This window comes from Bombyx mandarina, chromosome 01 (genome assembly GCF_030267445.1).
Source record: "Bombyx mandarina strain Sakado chromosome 01, ASM3026744v2".
NCBI classification, from domain to species: Eukaryota; Metazoa; Arthropoda; class Insecta; order Lepidoptera; family Bombycidae; genus Bombyx; species Bombyx mandarina.
This window is the reverse complement of record NC_143208.1, coordinates 6,651,229-6,663,377: the sequence shown is the minus strand read 5'-3', so window position 1 is coordinate 6,663,377 and position 12,149 is coordinate 6,651,229. Positions and strand designations below refer to the sequence as shown.

The window sequence follows — 12,149 nt, the reverse complement described above, 5'->3', positions numbered from 1 at the left end:
TGTACGGTGTGTTAGAGCCGTAAACTTCAAGGAAGAAAGTAAAGTTGAATTTTGACAATTCAAGGCACTACTGTTAATTTTTCTACTACAGAACGAATACAATCGTTTTTACGCTAAGTGACGACGCTAGGAAATTACTTTTTTTTATCAATGTTTTTGCATTTTACTTAATGTAATAGAAGTACAAAAAGAAGTGGGTTCAACGACTTCTGAGAACTTTTGGCATTTCGTTCACGTGCTATTACTGCTTTAGACCAGGGTTCGACGTGCGACTTAAGCCACAGTTACAAACCCACTGAGTTTCACACCGGATCTTCTCAGTGGGTCGCGTTTCCGATCCGGTGGTAGATTCAGCGAAACACTGCTCTTACTGGGGCGAATGTTACGTACAGTATCCCGGGCTGAGCTGTATGAGGTCACCTACACCACAGGTGAAGCTAATATAACCCTTTGTGGCTACTAGTAGGTTAGCAAAAAATCGCTTATTTAGGTACATATTTTTGCGTAGCTTTTTGATCTTTTAATTGTGGATACGACCTATATAAATTATTTTAAGTAATGTTACCATATCAATTATCGTATATCCACAATACATTATTATGGAATTGGATATGAATATGGAATATATTAGAAATGTGAACCATTAAACTCCGATCTGTATGTATCCAAATTTAATCTCTAACTAATTGAGTTTAGATGGCATTTTGTAAAATCATAATCTAATACGAAATGGCTTTCATTAATTATAAACAGCAAATGTAAACAAAATACACGTATTAGGTCGGGAATGAAATATTTTCTTGATAAATGCCCACCATGAACGTAATAAAATATCACAAATGATCGTCACCTTATAAAGGTCAGGCGTCGCGAAGCACCGAACCCAAGATTTTATTTTTTGAGAACTATCCCCTTACTTTATTATACAATTGTCATATTATTATTATACGCTTGTATATAACAATAAAAGTGGGTATATAACAAAGCTATTATTAACAAATACGCTAGACTTTTTTGCGGAAACGTGAGAAGTGAAGTTATGTGATTTGTTTTGTTAGGTCTATTTAGTGTTTCTTCAGGTTTAAATGTGTAATAACCGTGGCTCATTAACTGTTTAATATCTGTGAAAGTGCCCAAATGTGGGAAAATGAAACATCGCCTCTGGACGTAGCTCTTGGGATCTTCTAAAAAGCCTACTGTGACCCTTTTTCAGTGGGCTAATAACCAGCACCAATAAAATAAATAATAACCACCATTTTACTGAGATCATATTTCATTTCAATTCATCTTAGTTGATTAATATCTCAAATTAATCATCTTCATTTCATTTCATTTCACTCCCTATCATCATTTTTGATAAAAATAAGAATATAAATTAAAATAAGACTTGACTTAAAGGTCTTAGTTACCAGGTCATGAATCGTTAAAAACAAATACCATCAATTACGCCAGTAGTCGATTGCTAATGTTTATATATTTGTAAAATTAAAGTCTATAGTCATAAAGTAATAAGAAAATTTCATAAGGAACTTAAGCAATTACAACAGGAAGGTGAAAAGTAAACATAATTCAGATCTTGAATACGTCGGGTATTCAAGAACCTAAAATGCTCACCTCCCCCCTGGTGTTAAATGATTATCGGAACTTATAGATATGGACAATGTAAATGCCACCACTCATATAAAGACATGAGTCCTAAATCTCAGCTCTTCAGTAGAATAGCTGCCCCACTGTTCGAACTGGAATGAATTACTACTTGCAAATTGAAATAGAACAGGCGGTGGTACCTACCCCTGCGTGCCAGAAATTACGCAAATTATAATTTTGGTAGGTTTGACTCGTGAAAATCATTCGAGAGCATGTAGGTAGGTCGGAAAAATCGGTATCGCATCATTAATTACAAATACAACGGGCTTTTTATCCTTTAGGGCACGATTACTTCAAAATTTGATTGTGTAAAATTTATAATACTCACACTAATATAAAAACGCTGGCTTAATCGTTTCGAGGTTTGTTAAAGTAAAACTCAAAACAAACTCACTGTTTATTAATAACAAAAATAGCCGAATATCAATAATTATAATCAGCAAAGCAACATCTCATCTACAAAGTGAGTCGTCTATTATCAAAGGTGGCAATCTGTGCATTTGACAAAAAAATCTTATTGATATGTCCATACAGATTGATTTGAATATAATCGTCTCCTTCAAAGAATACGGTTCAAAACCTGCGTTAAATAAAGGTTAATACTTAACCTGTTATTTATCTAAGATGTCGATCAGAAGAGTTTTGTGACTGCCAATGGAATACAAAGTCAATAATTCGTTTTTCTGATTTACCAATAATTGTCCAAAAGTCACATTGCCGGCTTTGATAATAGTCGACTCAAGTGTCTGAAAAACCTAAACTTTTAATAAACAAAAAACACTACAATCTTTTAAGTTTCGACACAAAATATACTAAATTCAATTTTTTCACGAACGCAATTCCACAAGTCACTCTATAAGCGAGTAGGTACGTAAACTACTTCTGATAATATTTCCATAATAATGCAACAAAGTAGTTACAAGGACGAAATACATTACACTCATCATGAGAATGGCATCTTCCAATACACATCGACCGAATTCAACACACGTTATTGTTATTGTGCTGTAAAATTTAACACATGAGATTTAGCCAATCTCACGCGTACGTGCCTCCCGAAACAGTTTTCTCGGAATTAGTCGCTTAGCTTTATAGGTAACTAAACAAGCGTTATATGTACTCTTTGTAGGTAAGTATTCTAGTTAATGAGTCTACGGCAGCGAGTACGTCCGAAATCGATGTAATTATTGATGACATAATCATGCACCCGTTTATGGATGAAAGAAAGGGTTTGGCCATTTCAAACTACTGAAAGCAAACGTCAATATTGTACGCTTAAAATGAAAAGCGCATGGAATTCTTCGAATTGCACGTTTGCATTTTTATAATTGCTATTTGCTAATTCGTTCAGAAACAAGACGTGAAGATAAACAAGAGACCAAAATAAACTTTCGCACACACAAGATGTCTTCGAATTAGCTTAAAATCCAACAAACGGCGATCTTAATATATGACCAAAATAAACTAGTGAATTTGTGTGAAACTGTAAGAATACATTTTCATAATGGTCGCTCGTGAGAATGCGTCAGACAGTCGCCATTGCCGTCCGACTATGTGGTAGGATATCGGATTTGAGCCGAGCGAGGCAAACGGCGCGAGGTATTGTGTCGCTTATAGAACAATGCGTCGTATTTATAAAACATTAAAAGCCGGCGTATCGTTCGCGAAATTAATAACAAATAACAATTGTGAAACGTTAGTTCGGGAACTGTGCGAATTACCCGTGCGATTGAATAATGCCTTCACGAATAATTCGTGATCAACTTACGTCTTTTGTAGTGCCATTAAACAATTGCTGAAATGTTAAATAATGTCGAACTAAGCGGTGTAATATATATATATATATATATATGATTTATGTTGTATTCCATTTTTATTTACTACTAACTGTACCCGTCCGCATCGCTGGGCATTTAAAATTAACATTATTATTTCTCAACCCCACAAAGATTCTCATCATTAACGCGCCCGCAACTGATGTAGGGAGTCCAACACTCATATAAATATTAGCCTATCCATTAAATCCATGTATTTTCTACATGGATACAAAGTTTCAAGTCAATCGGATGCACGGTTCAGTAGTTATAGCGGAACATCCGTAAAACCACTGTAGATTTATATATTAGTATAAATTTATACCTGAACAGAAAAGAACGAGACAATATTTCGACAATGCTACTTGTTAATGTGCCTTTAAAGATAATGTTGCAAAAGAGGGACTACTAAAAAATACGAATTGTAGTTTAAAAAAAATGCCATTATAAAAATCTTCGACTGCATTAAAAATGTCAGATTCTATAAAAAGAACCCGTCGTAATATATATATTACATGAGATATTTGTAAACGTATTATCTAATAGTTCATGTTATATCAATAATCCCACTCAATCGTGCATACCTACTATTTACTAAAGCGCACCGAGTATCCGGATCTCATTAATCCCTCAGGATTTGCCTCAAGCAAAGAAATATGATATTTACACTCAATTAGCACAGTGTATCCATGGAATTGGAACACCTTGAGGCCATTCCACCAGCACCTGGTTACAAACGAAAAAGAAAACGAACCTCATAACGTTGTGTAAACAATCGTTAATCTCGGGCCGAGATGTTTGAAATTTCACAAAAAAAAAGAGAATCGAGATTTGTTTATAAATAATAGTGGAGATGTTTTGTAAACGGATAGCACTAATTTGACAAGTAACAATCTGATTGACCGTAAATTATGTTAGCACATTATTACGTTTGAATGCAACAAATTGTTTTCTATGTATTTTATGTGTTGATAATAAAATTGAAGGATTGTAAATTCATGTAAACATAGCACTTAAAATGTAACTATAATATGATATTATCACGTGCATCAGATTAAGAACGTTTTTCAAGACAAATTTGTAATTACGCCTATTATTAGCGAAGCCTGCTAATAAAAAAAAGGGTCTCAACAATGTATTTTAAAACAAAGTGTTCGATGTTCGTTACATAACGCAGGGAAAGGGAGTTCTGTGTTATTCTTATTTTTAATTTATACTAGCTTTTGCCCACGAATTCGTCCGCAATAATAAATATGCAAAATTAAATGTATATTTTTCAATATTTCTGAGAGATTTTCTTAATATTTGTTTCCGTAAGAACCTTGTGCAGAGTATTAGAAAACTACAAAAAAAAAAATAAGCCAAATCGGTCAAGCCGTTTTCATGTTATGTCGTGACAACGGAAAACGGGTTTCATTTTTATATATATAGATTATGATGCTTCGAATCGGTAGAGGAGATCACGGTACTTGGTGGCGTTTTATGGTTGCAGAAGCACATAGACAACACAGCGTGAGTACCACCCATGACGTTGAGGTTGACTTCTATCACAAGTCTATACTGCATTGTAGTCGACAGCTGAGAGCTAGGCGGCAAATATAGTCAGAATACTGATATCGAAGTTCGTTTGTCCACCAAAACATCTTGTTTAGCCCACTTAGTTTCTCGCCGGATCTTCTCAGTGGGTCGCATTTCCGATCCGGTGGTAGATTCTGCGAAGCACGGCTCTTGCCAGGGTTCGTGTTAGCAACGTCGTCAGGTTTGAGCCCCGTGAGCTCACCTACTAGTTAAGGTTACGCTGAAATAGCCTCTCAAGGCTATCAGCATGGGTAGACAAAAATATCATCAAATTTAACTCGAAAGTCGTTTTTTTTTTTACTTGCATGTGAGTTATGAACTTGGCAAAGTGACTATACCGAGCGTTCTATCCTTTTGGGCGATGAGCACCAGCTGTCACTTTACCTCTCAGTACATTTTTTGTCATATATATACATATTTTATTATTTATTTATTAGTTTTATTTATTCATGTAATATTTACACTTCATGTAATATTTACATTGGCGGACTTAATGCCTAAGGCATTCTCTACCAGTCAACCAAAGGTAGTGCAGAGTGGATAGTGGTAGGTGCAATGAAATAACTTAAAGTATATACATACACACATACATACATACATATAATAGTTTATATAGTATTAAAAGGAATATATTAATAAATTTCCTTAACAAATAACTATTTACTAACAATCCAACTGTTTTTTGTTTTCGTTCTTATCAAACAATCATATTACGGTGATATATATTATATTTTTATCTCTTCATAAATATAGATTCGAAGAACGTCTAATTCGAAAATAGCTTATAGCGAATTAATAATAGAATGAACTATAAGAGTAATATTGTGTTCAAGGCCATATTGGAAATTTCCATCGAGTAGTAGGGATTAATGTACAACGAACACTTATTGATGTTTAAAAATACAACGGCGATCTAAGGGAGCTTTTGAAACAATAAAATTACCTATGCTTTAAAATTTTAACGGTCAAGGACGACGGACAGTCTTTAAATAAACGGATTAAATAAACTAGCGAAAACCTTAAAAAAAAGTATTAGTTTCGGGTTAATTAGAATTCGTTTACCTCGGTAGTTAAGTCACCCTAAGCACTTAACCACCGACACCTGTTTACTAGTCTAACCAGGCAAATGAGATAATGCACTTATTACATTATTCACGGACGAATTGCACAACGAATAGCATTGTATTGTAAAAATCAAATCTGCAAAAGATATGACCAGCGTAATAACTCGTGGTAAGGCGTATTGTAAGCTGACGCCTGTAGGTACCACAGCCCTGACGTTATAATATTGATATTTAGACCTCATGCGGGGCGTGTACATTCCTTAATAAAAAGCAAATGTATTAAGGTATTACCTGAGCCTAAATGGGACATGCTGGTATTGGACTACATAAAAATAACAAGTATTTCACTTTTAACACAAATAAATGAAGAAAGTTGCATAAATCCGAACTCTCCGAACTTTCTACAACATGCACTCGATAAGAGTTGGGATAATATCGAGGATTGGAATAGCTCGAGCTAGCGAGCTCTAAGCAATTTGGACAGGTTTTAATAATGTTTTTATTACAAAATTTTAACATATCATCTAATTGGTGGTAGGACCTCTAGTGAGTCCGCACGGGTAGGTACCACCACCATGCCTATTTCCGCCGTGAAGCAGTAATGCGTTTTGGTTTGAAGGATGGGGCAGCCGTTGTAATTATACTTGAGACCTTAGAGTTTATATCTCAAGGGGGGTGGCGCATTTAAGTTGTAGATGTCTATGGCCTCCAGTAACCACTTAACACCGGATGGGCTGTGAGCTCATCCATCCAACTAAGCAAAAAAAATGAAAAACTGGGGTTGTGTACGCTTTTGCATGGCTTTTCGATCATTTGAATCGTTTCCATCATTTCGGTGTTTCCGAAAAGCTACGAGAGCTTGATAGAACAAATAAGAAATCGCGTAAGTACAATAACAGTAATTGAAAATCTGTAAGAAAATTTAGACAGGAGAAATTATTATGTCTGGCTTTTCACTAATTAATACGAATACTAAACCCTCTCGAAGATAAACTCTAGATATTCCCTTAACTTATCAACAGTAGCTTCATTTCGAAGCAAGCTCAACCCTTCATTTTACACGAGACGAGAGCTTGGTATTATAACATTCGTGTGTAGGTTCCTCTGAAGGGTTGGACTGTTGGTTTAGATATATTTCATTATCATACTATGCTAAGAGATTGCTTCTCTTTCATAAATTGATATTTTTAAAGATTCGGCATTCACGATCCTCACTACTGTTTCGGAAACTACATTAATACGTTTTGTCATATTTGAAACAAATTAGAACATTAAAAATTGATTAATATATATTTTATGAGGCACATTGGATTTTTTTTAATGCTTAGATGTGTGGACGAGCTCACAGCCCCACCTGGTGTTAAGTGGTTACTGGAGCTCATAGACATCTACAAGGTAAATGCGCTACCCACCTTGAGATATAACTTATAAGGTCTCAGTATAGTTACAACGGCTACCCCACCCTTCAAACCGAAACGCATTACTGCTTCACGGCAGAAAGAGGCGGGATGGTGGTACCTACTCGTGCGGATTCACAAGAGGTCCTACCACTAGTGAAATTAATTTTTTATGTTTTTTTTTTTGTTTACCTACGTAAAAAAAATACATCAGATTTCATTTAAAATATTATTATTTTATTTTGTTCAGCGATTTATAGCGGGTATCGGCTTCAGAAATGATATTTTTACCACCAGTTTTACAGCTTAATGTCACTAGTAGATTTAAAATGGTAGATATCATTCTATCTAAGGTACACCTGATACAACAAATAGCTTCTAGATTATTCTAAAAAGAGACAGCGCTTTGGTAACGATAGCACCAAGGGAGAGTACGATATGAGAAATAGACAGACAATCGTGAAATAGTAAAATTGTTCAACAGTTAATAATTAACATCTGAGCTCCGAAGAAATTCATCGTTTTACGGAAAACTCATTCGCATGTGAACCGAACAATGACGTATAAAAATGTTGTAATAGTCCTCCGGCAAGTCGCGCTAAATCGAACCTGAGCCTCCGTTACCTAACGCGTCTACTGATAATGGCGTCGATACATACCCTATACAAAAGGTAATTGTTCTCTTGAACAATAAAGTTTAATAACGTGACGTTCTAGGTAAGTTGCGTGTGCGCATTGTGAGGTCCTTAGTATTGTAAGCTTGTGACCAATCTTACATACGCGCTACGTGTAAGTCTGTAGGTTTTATTTCATGATTAATGAGGCTTACAAAAATACGAGTATTACTCAGCCGTTCTAGCTGTGAGAACGTCATTTAAGTTGTGCAATATATTCAATCAGATTGAGTGACACAGAACGAAGTGGAATGGACAGATTGAGATTTTACAAAATCAATTTTACAAAACATGTCGTTCATTAGACGAACGTAAAAGCAATTACAAGTAAATTTATCTTATATTAAGCATCGTGTATGTTTTTTTTAAATTATAATCGAATCACTTTATGAATTTATTATGGACGGCTTGCAATAAGAGCGAGGTTAAGGGGACGTGACCCACAACTGACGTCAGGGGTCTGTACGCGCCCGCGAGATACCACGTTGTTTCAGAGATAAGCCCAGTATATAGTGATCTATCCACACTGCTCTTCAACTTTAATAAATCTAGAATCTAGGTAATCTAGAAATTAATCTAGCCTGATCCTCTTAGTAAGTCAGTTGAACAAAAAAGGGCTTTCTAATTAACGTAAAACTTATTATTAAAACTGAATCTTGTTCAATTGAATTCGGAAAGAATCATGAAATGTAATTCAAAAGTTTTAGTGTGGAACAAGCTTAAATTGACACTCAAATAAAACATCCGAATAGTATTTGGTGATTGGTGGCGATTTTTTTAGTACATGTATATTGAACGATAAAAAGAATGAAGGATGATTCAGAAGTCACGGTCACCAAACAATATTGATCTCAGCATTTGTTTTTAATAGAATACAATCGAGATTTTTTCTAAGCAATAGACTAAATAAGAATTTAAAAAAATGATACATTTTTCCGTTTCCCATTTATATGTTTATTGATAATCCATTCTACGTTGTCCTTAGGTATATCAACAGGCCAACGGCCCTTAACAGTGTATCTTCCTAACCTAGATAGAATTTAGTGTAGGCTATAGATCACTCCGATATCGTACGGCGAATCGGAATATCATTGACATTTACTCGACGCAACCGAACGCATTATATAGGACGATTCGAAATTTAACGTCGCATTTTGTACCGTTGAAATGCAATAAATATCGCATTGATATGTTATCGTAAATGAATTATCAGCAACGTGTTAATCGATTTCTTTCGATGTCAAATCGATTTAGGTGTAAACTGTGCTAAAGGCGCAACATTAAAATTACAGCATGCTAATATTTGTACCGCATTCGATACGGTACGGTTTACGATCAATATCGTGTTGAGTTCCTTGGGATTGCTAGCGGACTTCCACTCGCAGGTCAGATTAGTTGAACCGCACTATTATATAACGGTTTTGTTGCAAATAACTGTAATTTCGGATCCTCCCGATCCTCTAACGGTGCTTTTAGGTACCTCAAGCACCGGTCACCGTTCTCGTCGAACCCATCGCTTGCGACGAAGGGCTCGTCGAGTAAATTAACCCTCAGACACAGCCCACTGAGTTTCTCGCCGGATCTTGTCAGGGGGTCGCGTTTCCGATCCGATAGATTCCGCGAAGCACGGCTCTTGCTAGGGTTCGTGTTAGCAACGTCGTCAGGTTTGAGCCCCGCGAGCTCACCTACTAGTTAAGGTTACGCTGAAATAGCCTCTCAAGGCTATCAGCGTAGATAGGAAAAAAAAAACAAATAACTTTTGATATCTTAGAGGAGTAGACGCTGGTTACCAACGTGCTTCCGATTTGTTACTGCAAACCCACGCGAAAGATGCGGACGTATTTAACAATCCCAAAACTGGAGAGAAATTGACTTAAAGTCCTATAACCACTCAAACTATAAAATGAACCAACACTACTACAACAGTACTATATACGAATTTTAAAATAAAAGTAATTTGAACCGCATATAGCACCAGATAAATATGAGATTCGATTAATCGTTTCAATTAAGTAGCTTTCCCGTGATCTCATACAACCTACCGACTGAAATGTAAACATTTATAGTTACTTAGACTGATTTCTATGGCTTAACTATCAGTGGACGTGGATGACGTGTCGTTATATAACTTAACAATAGCCAATAAGTACTTGAACACTTGCGATCTGAAATAATATTGTATCGTATGTGGTTGAAATTCAACCGACTTTCTTTTGTACGTACATTAATTTGTGTATGCGCAATTCTTGGACTACCTTATTAGTCATATCGCAATTTGGACGTCACCGCTTACATTGAGATGTGAAAAAGTCTGTTCTATTCTTTGAAACGGAATACATTACTGTTATAGTATGTGGATATAGCTATGACGGTAGTGTCAGACAGCATGAGCTCACAGTTCGTCCATTTAATAACTATACAAATTAATAAGTTCCAAGGGTTTCATTTTAGTACACAATACCTGTTTATTATTATTTTTTGTTTACCTCGTAGCCTCGATGGGCTGTTCTGGTGTCTGCATGGCTGATTGGCGAGCTCACGAGACTCATTCTAAAACGACTTGATAACGTCTGCTCAAATAACAGTGCTTTGCTGAATCTACTACCACGGGGTCGGAACCGCGACTCGTTGAGGAGATTCAAGGAAAAGCTCAGTGGGTTGTGTCTAAAGTTAACTGGCATGTTGAACGCAATCGCCTAAAAGCACCAAAAGTGGATCGCGAGAATCCGAAATGACACGTCTAGGGCGATTATTCGTGAATGTTTTTTAGGGTGCATCACTAGAAAAAAGCCATTGGAAAACTAATATAATTCTTCCTTTTTTACATCAAGAATTTTTACAAACGATCATCGACCTAAGGATCCTTATAAATTCAGGGGTGAGAGTAGTTTTTTTAAATAAATAAACACGAGGTCTGTAAATGTCAGTTTACATGATTTGCCAATTCCTTAATTAGGCATTAGGTACCCTTAAAAATATTCGTTTTTTGAATACCAATAATGTATTATTTTTCTCTTTAAAATCGTAAATTTTAATTTTAGATACACGTATTTCCAATACAGTATAGCCTTACATTCGATGAATAATTTTTAATCAGCAATGACATTATTTTTTATACGCTTTCACTTGTAGATAAACGATCGGTTTCTAAGCAATCGTCGCCCGTGCTATTAATAAGGGCTATTAAACGCGAATACATCATCACGTTCATAAAACTTCGCAATAACGATGAGCACTTTTAAAGGCAGCAGGACTTTACGAATCCTTAGTTCAGTACGACCTTGATCGGCGATTCTAGAAATTGAAATGTCCACGTATGCACAGCTCACTCGAACAATGACGCAAAATCAGCCTTTATTTTAAAACCAAGGATCCCCGTGAATAAACCCTGAAATAGCACCAGTTTTTAGTGCGGGAACCGAGTCGACCGGACGGCATTAATGACTTAGCAATTTACTCCTTGAATCAAATACTACAGTACTGTGGTTATTTCAGTTTAAAGCGATTAAATCTATCAATGAATTTCCGGCAGCCGTCCGCTTGACACTTTTAATATCGCCAATCAACTTGCAGCCGTTTTGAATGAACAATGCGTGTTCGCTCGTAAATCGTTCTAAGTTTGCGCCAGCGTCAAGCAGTCAGCACATGAGTCTTGAGAAGTATAACCGATAGACGGCGACATGAAATAAAATCTTGGCTCACAATAACGGCTTTGTACCGTGCAACGACAGCAACTCGACACTTGTAATTTTAATGATTGACAAATCGATACCGGGCCTCTAGAAACAATGCAGAACAAACAGTATCCAGTACAAAAACGTTTGTTTAAAACGGAATTCATTATTTGACATTTCAATTTATCGACTTAGAAAATAATGATGTAATAGACGCGAGCGTTTAACCCCACTTCGCCCTGATTGTAACTAAATATCCACCTTTCTCTTTTAAGATTCGGCACTCATTGCCTAAAGCAGT

At 35.9% G+C, this 12,149-nt stretch overlaps 1 protein-coding gene across 2 annotated transcripts in view; it reads right to left on the bottom strand.

Annotated features, from left to right (window-relative positions):
* The window catches only part of LOC114244559 (uncharacterized), a 52,029-nt gene that overhangs the window by 13,525 nt on the left and 26,355 nt on the right, over nt 1-12,149 (bottom strand). The gene's annotated exons all lie outside the window — the stretch shown is intronic.